The following is an 18122-nucleotide window of genomic DNA, read 5'->3' on the forward strand; positions in this document are numbered from 1 at the left end:
CACATGGACAGGTGACCTGCTGAGGCATGTATACCCTGCAACCTGATGTAGACTCATCCATATACATGCACACTGTTACGTGGCAACACTGGGACTAGACCCCTACCTAGCTATGTAGTGATACTGAAGTGTGTGGCTTACATTACACACACCACACAGCGTTTAGGGTGAGGTGTGTCCCAGGTTACATGTTACATGCAGAACATCCCCAGACATATACAATATGCTAATGGGGGATGTAATGGGTGTATATGGACAATATGTAGTGTGACATACCTTGATATACACATTAACAGACACATAACAGGCAGATACACATCTGAGATACCAGGGCCTATCACTGCTAACTAACTTGACTGTGTGTCTAATGTGTTACAGGCAGGCTGCACACAGCACATGCATAACTGGATTGTGGTATCAGTTACCTGTATGGTTGATGGTGACAGTGGTAACCATAATGTGGTACATGGGACATATACTGAGTGTACCTTGGTGTAATGACAGTGTACACAGCACCCACATCCCCCAGTGGATATTGCACTCCCTAAAATCCATGATGACACTCACCATACCCACCATCACACATTAGCCTTGACTGCAATACAACCCATAGTATACCCCAACAGTGGTACTACAGGGATATGCATCTAATGCACATGCCACATGCATAGTAGGGTGTTGCATTGTCATGCCTCATCTATGTGTAGCAACAACACTATCTGTACTACTGTGTGGCAATGGGTATTGTAATAGGAGTATGTGGTCTTGGAATGCTGTACCCTACAGATATATGGACATGCACAACTACACACACACATGCCATAACACAATGGGTATCCCATGCCTATCAACCCATTTGTAAAACACTGTTGTGCTGGTACTGCAAGGCTCGTGTAGCCAGTATGGTGAGGAGCTTAACAGGGTACATGTAATGTCCCATACAACAGCAGCCATAACTGACTATGACAATGGGTGTTGCATTGGTTGCGAAGACCCTCATGGAATTCCCCAGTACAGGTGTGTTAACACACAGACACTGCTATACTCAGTCATGCACTCATACACATGTGTCAGTACAGGGGTGCATTGCTGCAGGTGGTCAAAGCTGTGTACCTAGCTATTGTCCAAGGAGAGATGGGTTGTGTAGGGGATGTGTGTGCAGTGGTATCCTGTCATCTGTCAGGTGGCAGCAGGCAATCTATCGACATACACTACTGTAGTGACCCTCAGGGTGAGGATGGCATGCATCAGCCAATCCTCCAGGTACCTCCTGCACATGGCCACTGAGGTGATAAAGTTGACATGTATGCAACATGCATTACAACACATGGTGTCTGTGATGGAGACCTGTAACCAAGCATGTTCTGTTGACTGTGTTAATGTAATGGAGGTACCCGTGGCATGTGGTGTGTACAGGGTGACATCTCCTATATGTGCCAGTTCTTACACAGCTGGGCAGACATGTCAGTGTCAATCAAGCTTAGGTTGCCTGTACATATCCCAGCTGGATACCTGCCATCTGCACATCTGTACAGAGACTGACAGTCATCAGCTTGGCAAGTAGCTATGCAGTAGGATGAGTGTGTTGACAGATAGACGTTTGACAACAATTTGTATGCCATAACGACATGTTAGAAGCCCTCACTAACATGTGGTGTACAGAGGGTAGTCTACAGCTGCTTCCACATGTCAGATCATTGCCCAGTAAAGGGTATATACTGTGACACAACTCACACACCAGGGAAACAACAGGGACGCCACAGTGTCCAGCTATGCCTGCAGGTGTGCCTGTTCTCAGTATTACATTTAGCACTCTGCTCTTGCCTGGGTAAGCACTGTCAACAGTAGTACTGCCATGATACACTACATGCCAGTGTGACAGCACGTAGCCTGGCTTAATACCCCTGTATGTAACACATTCACATGGGTAACAGTGCTGTACAGGCCTCATATATGTCTGTGTCCCACACATGACACTCACACCCCTTGCTATTGTAATGACAGCACATAGGCGCATGTATTGTACATGGCATTCCATACACATATTACAGATGTCAGTACCCTGCCATGTTATCAGACTGGGTGGTGTGACCTGGTTACCAGGGCTAAGCCATGCTTAGCAAGTGTCAACATTGCTGCAATATAGCAGCTGAGCTGATTTGCCCACTGGTAACCAGAGCCTACACTCTGTAAGCACCCGTATGTTTACCCATAGCTTAGCACCGCTTAGCTTCACGCCAACCTGCACAAACCTGCTTAAAGCTGCTCAAAACTGCCTTAACCACTCTGTATCTGAGAGCCCTTGTTTTGCCCAGCAACAAAATGAACAGCCCTTGCAGGTCTTAAACCCAGGACCCTGTACACTAAAGTCACAACACTTAACCACTACACTATGACCACTGTGATGACAGCTACTGTTTTACCAATATAGCTGTCAATACACATGAGCAGTGTTGAACTGCCTTTACTTCCTAAATTGTGTAGTCCTTGTTATTAATATGACTTTTGCATCACATATGTTGTTTTATCATAGGTTCATAGGTAGGTACTAGGCTATTGGCCCTAGGGCCTATATAAGCCTAGCCAAATGTATCCTGGGTTTCGCCACCCAAGAAAATTATTTTCCTGTGCTACTGTCGAGCAGAGCCACAGAAGTGATCCCCGGGGTGAATTTCCTATCTCCCATCCAATCATCAAGATTTTTCTTGAAGAGTGCTAATGAGGAGCTTTGTTTGATATAGATAGGTAGTTTGTTCCAGAGTATGGGAAGTCTCTGGGACAGGAATCTATCCCTCCAGCATGTTCTGTTTATTGTGGTGACGAGATTTAGGTCCCTAGAGCGTGTAGCTTGTAGGGATTGGGATTTCTTTAAGTGGAACATATCTAAATGCTCTGGGTTTTACATAGCTTTGTGTGCTAGGCAGAGACCGCCTCTGAGTAGGCGATATGCAATGGAGTAAAGCTGCAGTTTTTTGAGACAGTCTGCATAGGGCATCTCTTTGAGGCCAGTAATCCTCTTTGTGAGGTATTTCTGTGGCCTTTCCAGTTGTTGTAGTTGTCTTGTGAGGTACATACCAAAAGGGGTATTGTACTCTATAATGGGTCTAATGAGTGACGAGTAGAGGGGAACAATGACCTCTTTTTTCCTGGATGAGAAACCTTATGTGATGAGGTGTGTCACATAGAAGAATTTCCTGACTACTGTGGCAATGATAATGTATACATAGCAGATACATATGGTGAGATACATCTGGGAGGGTATACACAACCGTGAAGTTTATACATGACAGGAATATGGCTATATACATATAATAGGTCTATATATGTCTACATGTGCATACACATGTATACCCACACTTATGTCTGTATACACATCTATATAGTGCAACATATATATGGCCATGTGTACATCTTTTCATATGTATATATAATGACTGTTGTGGAGATTGTACTACAGTGCAGGCAAGGGAATTTGTTCCTTTTCCCCTCTGTAGTACAATCTCAGAGTGAGAATATTAATGTAGAGGGGTGTGGGGGGCACAGCCCCCCACATGGGGCGTGCAGGGTGGCATAGCCCCCTTGCATAAAAACCTTTTTGTTTATTTTTTCTATTTTTTTGACGCACTTTAACAAAAGTGCTTTTTCGGTAAAAGCGTTTTCATTAAAGTGTGTTCGGTGATGTTGGATTCAGACATATATTGTTCTGTATATGTATATATCTGAGTGTTTATGTGCATATCTATGTACATATACATATCCATCTATGTATGTTGATATGTATATGTGTATATATCTATATAGATACCTGGATAATTATATATACATATATGTTCACCATATGTCCTAAACATGGAGTGGAGCCCTACCTCAACCCCTATAGTCCCAACTTCTTAGTGCAAGGGGATGTCAGGTATGTATTGCTGGTATATTTTTTAGACTATTGCTACTGTAATAGGGATTGTCTTCACAGACATGATGTGTGTGTGGGAGGTCACATCTGCTTTTAACGTGTGCACCATTGGCTACTGACAGACATCTTAAGGACATCATAGTACAGTACCACTGCTAGCACAGTAATGCTCCTGTGGACTACAGCAGAGATATGGCCAATATATGTGGACAGTCTGACACACTCTGGACACCCCAGAGGTATACACAGAACCCCTTAGTGCAAGACATGTGGACCAAGCCTGACAATGTGGATGTTAACAGCCATGTAGATGGGTATAACACATTACTACTGGTATACTTTTGCCCCCATAGGTTATGCATTCACACACCCCTGTCTATCCTGACACATAATAACAGCTGGTACAGAGGTGCCATAGCCACATACTACCCACTAGTTATTGACATACATCTGTACAGCATCCCACTGCTTTGTCTGACATACATGACTGTTATGGTGGCCCAGCAGCAGTACATCTGGCAAGTATTTAGACATGACTTCTCACTGGGTAAGTACACTAAGCTGCTTGGCATGTAACAAAGCATTGTGCAGGCTACAGACAGAGTGGCTCAACACTGGCCTACATTTCCTATGGTGGAATACACATGTACCTGCATATATAGCAGGCTCTACAGGCATGTCACAGCACAGAGTAACAGACACCTGTGTGAAAGTGCATAGCCACAACCAATGTGAGCGCAGCCACAGCCACATATGGTAAGCTAGTGTAATACTACAGTATATGGACTATCTGTTCAACACCATCTTCATATGTGCCACTCACAGACTAAACCTACATATACTGGGCCACTACACAGTGTGGTCTGATGCCTGTTTGTGTTATGGGACATGTGTGTGTTTGGCCCTGCAAACATGTAAGCCGATATGGTAACATGCAGTGGAGCAGCATGTAACATCAGATAGAACAGGACCAAGAATGACATCTACCACAGTCTGTACACAGGCCAAGATACATATTAACAATACACACATTGTCGACAATCACCATAAGTACACAGACCTCAGTACTGTACACACAACCACAGAATGTCCAGGATGTGCCATCACATATAACCCCTACTATACATAACATGTGTAGCAGTCTGATATCTCACTGGCTTGTAATCAGATATGATGTCAATAAATATGGTGTACAGAACATATGCACCTCTTACTGCATGACATATGTACAAAGGTTGACAGAGTTGTGGTTAGAGGCACAAACACAGGGCCAATATTGACATATTGCTGTGATAACCTCATACATTTACTGTTGTAACATGATTCGTTGTAATATATGTCTAACAAGGAATATGAAGTCAGTAACCCTCATGAATGTCACCATCTACAGACTGCAATCCTCACACTACCTTCTGCAGTCCACAGGCAGGTCCTCTGTGGTAACACATGAAAGAAAAGGCACCACACACTGCCCTGTCTGCAGATCACCCTACAGATGGGAGTTTCCTCATAAACATAGTACTGATATGACAGGTATTAAAACAAGTAGGACAGCCATATCCACACACACCCTGTTAAACCAACATTACTCCAAATGCAGTATAGCAGCACTTACAGTCTGTAGTCAAGTCAGACACATCCCCATCCTGTGTGTTGGCCTGTTTCCACAGTGTATGTTGTTAGAGGTAAATCCCCAATCTGTGATGCTGTTTGCCAAACAACAGATCTAGTTCCTGCTCACAGTGAATGAAAAGGCCCAACACCAACATGATGTTCCTAGATATTGGAGTGTGTTTCCATGCAATTGGCTATGGGAATGTTTCCACAGCTGTTTCACATGCAATCAGCTAAAGGAGGGCTGCAATTCATGCAGAGCATCACTTACAATACACATGCTGCTGCCTAAGCAAAGCAGGTGTAAGTCTCCACATCCACTAGAGAGGGAGTGAGAGAGGCAGACAGAGGCAAAGATAAGTCATGAGGGGTGGGAGAGTAAAACTTAAGCATGCTTGTGTCATACACCTACCAGTAGAGGGTATCAATCCGCTGACTGACTATGTATTGCTATTACATGTATATGCAGTTATTGGATGTGCCACATAGGTTACATGTTAAGGAGCCTTCCAAACATATATGTGATGGTGAGTAACATCTGCAACAGTGATATGTTAGGTATATGGTAGGTGTAGTACATGTGCCTGTCCGCATGAACAGGTCAGTGTCAACACAACCACACTCTCACAGGGACCCACACACATTGGCACACTTGGCAGGGTCAGGAATTCAACTCAACACTAGTTAGAATGCCACAACACAGTACTGTGCAGGTATCACATGCATCACAGGGGTTATATAGACGTTATATGGGCAAAGGGTATGTGGAGGTGTCTGACATCAGGCAACATGCTTCAGTATGCCAATGGGGGTTCTAGTGAGTGTGAATGTGGGCATAGGCATTGTACATCACACACACAGACACAGGGTGCCAGTACTGACATGCACGGGTGCAATGTTTCACGGGTGTGTAGTGGTCGACTGTGCCAGATGGTGATACAAGACTAGGTGATGGGTATACCTTGGCATCAGGCCACATGACAATGGTCTGCAGTGTAGCTCAGGGGTGTAGTGTCTGGATTTGCCCACACAGGTGAGTATTGTATACACCATCCATTCACCTGGGTAACTATTGTGTGTGGCCGTTGCTGTGCATTGCTTGCCATGTATGTGTTCCTTAGTCCATGACATGGACGGTGTCTGGGATGTGCACATGTCCCACATGCATGTACAGTGACATGTGGAACTGTACCTGGGGTGTCTGGCTCATGTTGTGTACATGGATTGTTATCATCAAATGTGCTAGTCTTGCCCTCATGTGGTGGGAACTGTTAATGGACAGCAGATTGACACTGCACCTACACTGATAGCATGATACAGGTATTACCTGGTGTCAGTAGCATTTGTCCATACAGTGCATGTGTTTCAGGCATGGTATGTCCTTTGTGGGTCACATTTGATGGGACCACAAGTGTTGTAGGTGTCCAGTGGGGAACACTGGGAAGGTGCACTGTCTGCACGTACATGTCCATTGGACTGATGGACAGGGTGCCATTTCCTCTGTAGCCCACTGCAATCACACCATGGTTACTATCAGTGGGCAATATGCAGGGTACTACAAACATAGCAGTTGTAGGCTAGGCAAGTGTGTGTGTGTGTGTGTGTGTGTGTGTGTGTGTGTGTGTGTGTGTGTGTGTGTGTGAGACATGGGTTGAGAGTGTTCTCTAGGTAATACAAGGGTTGTTAACTTTGCTTGCCTGGCCTAGATGTCACATGTAGGGGTATGGATTTGCACCCCAGCTTCTCGGATATTTCACATCTGTTATCCCTGTACAGTGGACATCATGACATATACTAGGGCCACTATATAAGAAATATGCAAAACCGACTCCACAATGAGTCCAGTTGTTACACACCCACTTCCACAAAGGATACAAATGACAAACACACACACCTACCATGTCTGGGATTAGAACTCATACCTAACTAGTTTATTACACTACAGCACTAAGCAGTTATAGGATGCACCATAGAGATTACTGGAGTCATTTCCCCCAAAGGTGTATTTTACAGTGAATGACATCAGCAGGATTGCCAAAGTAGGGCATTTGAATTGTAGTGAGTGTGACCAGCCTAAAAAGCATTGCTCCCTACACAAACATAGAAACACACATACAAACATCCACACTTGCCATGTGAAGGAATAGAACCCCTGCCAGAGTTCTATATCACATTACAGCATTATGCTGTTATAGGATGCACCACAGAGATTACTGGAGAAATTTTTCCCCAATGGTGTATTTCACAGTGAATGACATTAGCAGGATTGCCAAAGTAGGGCATTTGAATTGTAGTGAGTGTGACTAGCCTAAAAAGCATTGTTCACTACACAGACAAACACACACAGTTGCCATATCTGGGATTAGAACTCCTACCTAATGCATCACACTGCAGCAGTACGCAGTTATTGGATGCACCACTGATATTACTGGGCTATAGCTTTCCAGAAGGTGTATTTCACAGTGAATGCTATCAGCAGCCTTGCCAAAGTATGGCATTTGAATTGTAGTGAGTGAGACTAGCTTAAAAATCATTGCTCTCTACACAGACAGAGACACACAGGTGCCATGTCTGGGACTAGAACTCCTACCTAACTAGTTTAGCATACTAAAGCAGTACACAGTTATAGGAGGTGCCATGGAGATTACTGGGCTACAGCTTTTCCAAAGGTGTATTTCAAAGTGGATGACCTCAGCAGGCTTGTCATAGTAGGGCTATGGGAAGGGCAGTGTGTGTGCATGGGCCATAACCCATTCATCTACAGGTTGACACACCACATGTGGGCACATGCAGGGTTATATTCCACAGGTACATGTATACAGCTGCTGGATGACTACTTCCTTGTACAGTCATGTTGCACAGCTAGCACTTGCAGCACATAGTCTGTAATGCTGACAGATACCAGTGGCTAATGTCTACCATGAGTGACATTTAGATCTCATGTGGTTGTAGCCATTTGGCTGTGTGCTGGGTGGGACAGGCCTCATAATGGATGGCTCCTTGTCACAGTCACTTTCTTCCACACATCTATGTACATCTAATTTTGGCTTATTATAGTGTGTTATCCTTGGATATATGTCTGTATTCCTATATACTGTGCATGCAAAGCATGACTGGTGCATACTGAGGAGTGTCTGCACTAACATCTGCAACTGCCAGATATGTATCGTCCACTGTTGTTTGCAGACATGGGCTTCATTTGTTTAAGTGTGTGAGCATGCCCAATATGCCCTTCTGTATTGAATGTGTGGATCGATTCCAGGTAGTTTGTACTCCAGTACAGACCTTTATGTTGTACACCTACAGGTAGCAAACTGTTTCTGCAGGATATCCATCAATCATTTGGCAATATGGGGACAATTGTGCAGGGGATAGTGTGTACTGTAGGTTATTGTGTCTGTGCTGCTTCAGCTACATGGTACTACTGGTAGCAGAGATATTCAGACATGTGTACTGTTATACACCGTGATGTTTTCTGTCCTCATGTACTGTCAGGTGGACATTCTTGCTCACAGTAATGCCTTGGTACAGTGCTGGCAGAGGATCCCATACTTGTACATCAATCAACATGACAGTATGGCCTTAAATTGCTGTGACAATACCTCACAGCTGTACAGATTCACACAGGTTATCCAGAGGCAGGGGCCATGAGTCAGGACATTACCCCTATTGTGGTGTACGGGCAGGTATGTAGCCACCCATTTATGTGTTTGCAGCTAGGGATAGTGTGTGCACACAGCTTTGTGTCGGACCTTGCACATTCCATGCTGACCATGTCCCCACCCCCCCTCTGTTATTCTATCCTCTTCCATACATTATGCATACATTCTCTGATACTTTCCCTAAGGTTATCAACACATCACAGGTGTGTGTTGGTGTTGGTCCACAGTTCATGCAGTGGGACATGGTGGACATGTTACTGTGGTTTGTCCACATGGCCTTGCATATAGCTTATGTGGAGTGTGTTGTGTTGTTATTTGGGTGTCCATGATATAACATGCATTGGCAGTACATGTGAGACACAGGCTCTTGGCAGAGGCCTGTGGGCCATTAGGCATTGATGCGGGTCAGATGTGGCAGGCCATTGCATTCTGTCAGTCCTACAGTCTCAGACCGCCATACAGTATATTCCCCTGGGGTGACAGGTAAGTATGCTAGGTCTATCAGTCTTGTTCAGTTGGTGTGGATGCTGGCAGGGTGCTACCTATGGCTAGCGACACACCTGCATGGGACACCTGCACTGCATGCTGCATTTATTTGCTATTGCCATATACAGGTGGGGTCATATTGCACCCATTCCTCACAGCAGGGATACAACCAGAGAGATACCTGTGGGTGGTGTTTGCAAGAGTTGGGTGCATGTGTGCTATAGACACTACTTGCATCTGACACATAGATATGCATTGGGCATTCCAGTTATGCTGGCATGTGCAGGTACATTAGCTGTTTCCCAATAAATCAGTCCTACCTCCTTTGTGATCTGCAAGTGTTCGAGAAGACAACATCAGTATCCTCTACTACAGGACCAGATAATGTGATGCATACCTGTATGTACAGTTCCAAGGGTGTCTCCATTTCACAGTGACACAATATAAACTGTATGTCTGGGGTACTTCCACCTGTGTACTGCTTGTCTATCTAGTTCAACAGCCATGACATGTCAGTCTTTCAGATGGTGACACATATTACCAGCATACATTTACAATGCTTTACTGCTAGCATGTGTTATACTGGTGGGTATTGTCTTTGGCACTGTAGTTGTGAGGACTTGTCCCTGTCATCAGCAGTAATGGGCAATGGCCACCAGGTCTTACCTCAACATGCATACATACTGACCACTCTCACACAGTATGAAATAAACACCAACCTAACACACACATACCTGCATATTGTGCAGATGCTACAACCTATCCTGCTACCTTGGTCACCTCTATGCATCTGTGCTCCACTAGTATTGTACCTACACATGCATGTTATTACATTTCTACATAGGGTTGTGGGGGGCACACCTGACTGCTATGACATGTGAACATTGGATGGGGGTTGCACATCAGACCATTACTACATTTCTAAATAGGTTTGGGAGGCACACCTGACTGTTACTACATTTCTAAGTAGGGTTGGGGGGAGCACACCTGACTGTTTCTACATTTCTACACAAGATTGTGGGAGGGGGGCACACCTCACTGTTACTACATTTCTATGCTGGATTAGGGGAAGGGACACACCGGACGGTTTCTACATTCTACACAGGATTGAGGGGGCATGCCTGACTATTTCTACATTTCTTCACAGGTTTGTGGGGCCACACCTGTTTCTACATTTCTACACAGGATTGGGGGGCACACCTGACTGTTACTACATTTCTACACAGGATTGGGGGGGCACACCTGACTGTTACTACATTTGTACACAGGATTAGGGGGCACACCTGACACTTGCTATGACTGTACTGGTATGTCAGGTACTCCATTTCATTCTGTATTCTAACCTATCATGCTGACTAGAGGCATATCAGTGTACTACAGGTCTTAGCTTTGCTTGACCTACATATTAGTGTCTGACTTCCTACCCTTCAGAACTAACATCCCACTGCCTGACCTGATGTAGTCTGTCTGTGTAGGCCTGGGGGGGGGGGGGTTACCAATAGCCATCATTCAGAGGCTTTAGCACAGCCTTTATGTGTGTTTGTCTACACATTTCCTGCTGGCTGAGACTGTTGTTGGGTATGTGAACCTCCCTGACTGGCATGTGTGAGTAATATGGACACACATGTGGCCCAGCACATTTCCTGCAGTGGGTTTTGTCACCCTGTGTAGTACTTGCTACTATGGTGACACCAGTATTTGTTACAGATCTTATGGTGCCACTATAGGTGTCTTCTATCTGCTGGCATACCATTCAGCCACCCAATTCCCTTGCATGCTCACAACCATACCATAGAAACAGGTAACAACACATTCTACTCCATTCAGCAATTGGTAGGTTGAGTGACTTACTTGTGGGTGTCCCAGTACTGAGGGTGGTGATGCAGGGCTGCCTATGTCAGATGCACATAGTACACTCCCTACAGATGGTTGAGCATAGGTAGTGTCATGTTTGGCATCCCTTTTACTGTATGTGTGAGTCAGAGAGAGGTGTCATTCCCTGGGTCCTTCCTGTGTCAGTGTATGTGCTATGCGTTGCTTCTTTGCCAAGGCCAGGGCATACTGGGCATGCCTTTTTCTGCCTACTGGGGCAGGCTCAGGTTGTTCCTCCTCTGAGTCATCATTATGGAGTTCTTGTTCGGGTGTGTTTGCATTTCTGATGGGGGTCATCAGCCACGGCTCCAGTGTGTAAAGAGCATCCCCCACTAGGTGACAATAAGCAATGTCCCCATTGGCAAATCTCTGGTACAGCTGTGTCAGATACCAGATGTGGTAATCGTGATAACTTCCAGGGCAGCCAGCACACACATTCATTATTACGCCCTGGGCATCGCACACTACCTGGAAGTTGATGGAGGGGAAGCCCTTGTAGTTGATGTAGACACTATCCCGCTCACTGGGTGGTGCTTTGATGCATATATGCATGCAGCCTATAGCACCCACTACCTCAGGGCATTCTGCTATTTGGTGGAACAGTTGTATATTGCCTCACGGGTGTTGGGGAAATATACGTGCTCACCGACATGTGCTGACATGGTATCCAGGAACTGGTGGAGTACCCTGGATGCTGATGCCTGTGAGATCCCCATCATATCCCCAGTTGGCCTTTGGAAGATACCTGTTGCTAGTATTCATAGGCCTACACATACCTTGGTATCAACTGGGATGGGTTCCCCTCTGTTAGGTCTGTGTGTCAGGCATGGCTGGCACAGCTCAACAATTTGCTGTAAGAAGTCCCTGTCCACCCTATAGTGCTCCACTATCTCCAGCTCATGTAGTCCCTGGTAGGTTACCCTGGGTCTGTGTACTCTTTTCTCTGTCTCCTCACTGTGGGTTGGTTGATAGCATTCACATCCTCACCACCCTCAGCCTCTTCCACATGTTGTTGTATGATAGCTATTGCAGCCCCTATCATTTTGTTGTTTTGTTTGTTAAAAGTTCCTCACTTGTATACACCGGTGGTGTAGAGTATGGGAAAAAACAGAAGGAAAGGTGTTTGCATAGTTTATAGTAGTGTTCGGGCTAGGCTGGTCTGCTGCCTGTGTAATTGGCTGATTCTGATACACTTCACCTGCCAGCTATGCTAGTTCTCCTAGATTACCTTCCTACTGCTGTTTTCCCTTCACATTGCCTTCCTGTTTAAGCCCAGGGGCATGCTGTACAAACACAGTGCTCAAATGTGTACAGAGCTACTGTTTCCCACCCGCTTAGGCAATGTAAAGAGTGCTAAGCAGCCTCAGATATCCCCTTGCCTAGCTGTGCTAAGCTACGAGTAAACCTGAACCAAAGGGCTCCAATCCACTTACAGTATGCCTGACACCCCCCCCCCCATGATGTCAGCTAACTCCTAGGCTTGCATCAAGCTATTCCTGCTCTTACATTGCTGGGAGCTGACTAGCATGCAGGGAAAATTTGGGATTCACTATCATTCCCCTCATTTGCAGAGGATTGCCTGCTAATACATAGTTACATGTCCTACACTGAGCCTCCCCCTTTAGCAACCACTATTCACTGGCCATGTTGTCTTCTGCCTGCCATTGGGTATAATGGCAGAATAGTGGTTTTAGTTAGAATGCTTATTGTAGGTTTATTTCCTTATTTTCCCCCCGATCCCATTTGCGCGCTGCTGCCCTAAGCTTAAACAGCCGAGATAGGCTAAATAAAAATAAAAGTTGATTTTTTTATCAAAGTGTTTTCCATGCCAATGGCCTTATACTTGGCCATTGGCATGCTTTCTACATGATATCCACCCTTTATTTGGAGCTGTCATGGCTCCGTTTTGTAATTTGCCGGGGGTTACAGCTTCATCAGATCCAAGTAGAAGAGTAAAATCAACACAAAACACATTGAATATAAAAGAAGTTATAACCAATCAACAACTGTTGTCAATAAAATAGTTATATCAATTAGACAAGAGTCACTGCCTCCTATTTAAGGCAGGTCTAAGAGGAATGCCAGAGTTTAAACCTGGAAACTTATGTGCTTGTAAGGATACAATCCATTTTACCTCAAGCATTTCCACTTGATTATTAATATCACCCCTTCTGTTACTAGATGGAACTAGTTGTAAAGCCCTAAAATAAAAAAAAAAAAATAAGTCCTGACGAATATGCATGATTAGCTAGGGCAATTCTGTGATGTTATTAAAAGGAATTGACCCATTTTACACTCTGACAGCAAAGTAGGCAATACTGATGGTGAGTGTCCTGGCTTTATTTTCAGGAATAACATGAATATGAAAAGGTTATTATGTTTTGGACCCAGAAATATTTCCTCTGAGCCAAGAATGAGAAGGGATACTTTTCCATGTAATAATTGTAAAGCCTGTTCTTCCATTGCCCAATGCTCAATTTATTTATCCAGTGACTGGATGTGTTTTTTTCAGCCAGATTTATGTCGACCTGGAGGAGTAAGAACTTTGTCTATTTAGTAACATGTTGTACATGTGAATGTTTTTATGTGGAAAGGACTGCACCCTAGCTAAGAGAACGCATATTAGAGCATCTAGGTAATATTTGTAATAATACTCTCACCGATGCCCTAGCTAATCATGCAAATTCGTCAGGACATAATGTTTTTTTTATTTTAGGGCTTTACAACTAGTTCCATCTAGTAACAGAAGGGGCGATATTAATAATCAAGTGGAAATGCTTGAGGTAAAATGAATTGTATCCTTACAAGCGCATAAGTTTCCAGGTTTAAACTTTGGTATTCCTCTTAGACCTGCCTTAAATAAGAGGCAGTGACTCTTGTCTAATTGATATAATTATTTTATTGACAACAGTTGTTGATTGGTTATAACTTCTTTTATATTAAATGTGTTTTGTGTTGATTTTATTCTTCTACTTGGATCTGATGAAGCAGTAACCCCGCGAAAGCACCGATCCTCGTCAATAAATCGTTTTATTATATACATTTTGGGGGCTATGTTGGTGTGCTCACATTTTGTTTTTATTTACTGTATTTTTATAGTGTGAGCAAAGTTTAGTAGTTTGGTATTGCTTTGGTGTTTTGCTACTGTTGAGATATGTGTGTCAGATGTTTGGCAGTAAAGTGTTTTTTTGTGTGTGTGTGTGTGTGTGTGTGTGTGTGTGTGTGTGTGTGTGTGTGTGTGTGTGTGTCTGTGTGTGTGTTTCTGTGTGTGTACATGCATGTGTGTGTATCTGTGTGAATAGTAGAATAGTAGATGGATGAAAGTGTGTACATGTGTATCAGAATGTCTGATTGTCTGACCAAAGGGTGCATATTTGAAGGAATAGCATTTTGTCAGCATATGTAGATGAGTGCTAGTCTGATGAAGAGAAGCTTGTATCTGTGTGAAGTTTGCATCAGTGTGTATTTGAGTGCAAGATCAGTATGTAAGTCTGTTTTTGTGTGAGTATGAGATTGGCAAATAGTAGGTAAAGGAGGTTTTCCCTTTTTCCCAATATTGTGCAATCTCATACCAAGTAGGAAAGGGTGGAATCTTATGTGGGCTGAGGAATTGTCAGTGCCAGCGTTTAGCATCAGAATTCCATAACAGCATCATTAAAGTCTTATGCTATAAAGTCTAGCAGTGTCATTTTCTAGCCTTGTTCTACCAGCTTAATTTCTTTTGTAGGTTATTAAATCTTTTCACAACTGAAGTTAAGAAATCTGCTAGTATCCTAGGAGTCAGAGGACTCATATGAACTACACATTAACAGTGAGTTATAGAAGGCATTGATACATAAAACGCTTGTTTAGCAGGGGGCAAGATCCCTTGCACCCCCTTCATTTGTGGGAGTCACACCAGCTTATATATAACAACTCTGAAGTCACAGAACTTGCACTACCATTATATCTATTATTCACTAGGTCATATAAATATCGGGAGATTCCTCAAGATTGGAGATATGCACTTATTAAACCTGTCTTTAAGGGAAAGAGGAGTAGGACAAACCCAGAATCATATAGACTCTTTCATGTTGTGGAAAAATAATGAAGAGGGTAATACTGGATACGTTATTGTCAGAACTGGATAGGTTGGGACTTGAAACCATATATCAGCATGCATATAGTGAAAACAGATCTATTACCACTTGTAATGTGATGTTCTATAACAATATAATAACAGTTATGAATGAAGAATTGTGCTGTGATGTGATTTATATAGATTTAACTTCAGCATTTGACAGGGTCATACACAAAACACTGATCAATAAATTAGTACAACTAGGTATTGGTGTACTGTTGATAAGATGGATAGCTGCATGGCTTACAAATAGGACATGGCAAGTATCATAAAGCAACTGGACAGGTGAAATACTTGGTTACAGTCACAGTGTCCCACAGGGCTCTGTACTAGGCCCTTACTTGTTTAGATTGTATTTTTCAGACCTAACTTTTTAATCTGAGGTGTTCTACAGTCTATATGCAGAAGACCTAGAATTGGATAAACTGATTACATGTGTTACAGATAAGGCATGTCTGCAAAATAATTTGACTAAATTGACCATTTGGGCACAGGAGAATATGTTGATAAATACATCAAAAACTAAGCATATGAGATTTGGGAGACATAAACTGAAAGGTGAATATTTAATACAGCACACAGTGATTGAAACTGTAGACTCATTTAAGGACTTGAGTATATAGGTAGATTCAGCTTTGAGTTTTTCTAATCATATCAACCAATTGGCTGATAGTTATAGAACTATAGATTGTATAAAAATTTTATAAAGTCTAGGAAATCAAACATAATAAAGTAATTGCTTGTCAGTTACATTAGACCCAAACTTGAGTATGGAATAACAATATGGATACCCTATAGGAAAACAAGCATGAATAAACTGGAAAGAGTAGTACTACAGTGGAAATATACCAAGGGCATCCATGGATGTGAAAATCTAAGTTATTATGAAAGACTAAAATATCTGAACTTGTACAGTGTCTCTTACAGATATTTAAGAGGAGATCTTATTCAGGTATATAGAGCATTTAGGGACAACTACCTCTGGGAATGTTTGGGGTTATCAAAAAGTACTAGACAATCATCTGATAACCTATGTAGAAGATTCTATAGGAATGAGAATTGTACTAATTGGATCTCTAACAGAATAGCTGATGCATGGAACAAACTACCAAATTACATTAAAGCAGGTACTATTTAGATATTTTTAAGAACAGCCTGGACATTTATTATGGGAACAAGTGTTCTGGTATATTGGCAAGCTAGAAGGGCATTAATACCCATGCTTGAGACATTTGTATGTATGTATGTATGTAACAGTGGGAAAAAGTGCAAACTCTAAACTCATTGAAAGTGTTTTTTGACAGTTTTTTTCTTTTGAGCAGCATTTGATATAAATGCCTTCATTGACTCACTTGTAATCCATAATTACAGGGCATTGGTGTCAAGTGGTCATTTAAGCCTTGCTATTCTCCACCTTAGGACATACCCACTTTTTCCAAAAGGATCAGACCAGTCAAGCCTGAGTAAATTTTGGGGACCTATCCTAGGTCGCCACAAATGCCACCACTCCCAGACTAAAATATGTCATCCCTGGTGTTGCTTTCATCTCCTTTTCTAACATAGCTACAGTATAAACAACAGAATACAGAATTTGTCAGTTCATCTTTTTGGCTGGTTACAGAGTGTATCACTCTTTCTTACAAAAACAACAAACTGACTATCTAGTCACAGTTACAATCACCTTGTCACTAGCAGTGTTGTCCTCCCTTGGTCATGAAGTTACAGAGAAATCATTCTACCACTTGATAAGACTGTGACCAGAAAGTGTTAATGCTCATGAGACCTAATTTTAGATCACCCCAGGGGAAAAGACCTTTATCAAAATAACTCCTGCCACATGGAATTTGCTCTGTGCAGATGACAGAAATGAAGGTAATTATGCAAAGTTCATGTCAAAGCTTGTTAATGGCTATCTGATCTGGTAGCGTAGATGGATAAAGACCTTACTATGGCCCAGTTGACCCAGGTTCGATTGGTGGTTCTTGTGACTGACAGAGCTGAAGGGAGAGATGGGCATAACCATCTTGATGGGAGGGCATTCATTGATGACACTCTCTTAGAGGATGTGAGGTCCAAAGAAGGGAGATGGGCTTGGACATAATTGATCAGTGCAGAAGGGAGGGAGGTGGTTAGGTCATAAAAAGAACACCTGCCAGAATGGATGCAAAGATGGCCATGTCCACAGGCTGTGCTTAGGATCCACAATCAGCCCAAACAATATAAGCATGAGGAGCAGGAGATAAGGTGATAGCCCTGGTGCGGACATGGGGCACTGGAAAGCCAGGCCAGTTAGATGATGCCCCAAGTAAGACCAAAAAAAAAATGTAAAAAAAAATTGTTAGTGGTTAAAGGCCTTATATTGTTACAGCTAATTTAGAGAACGTGACAAAATATTGGGTATATTTTTGTATATTCTATGATTATTCTTCAGTAGTGGATATTGATGAGGTATGGCTTC

The sequence above is a fragment of the Protopterus annectens genome, chromosome 11.part0, assembly GCF_019279795.1.
Source record: "Protopterus annectens isolate FY-2018-M chromosome 11.part0, PAN1.0, whole genome shotgun sequence".
NCBI lineage: Eukaryota > Metazoa > Chordata > Ceratodontiformes > Protopteridae > Protopterus > Protopterus annectens.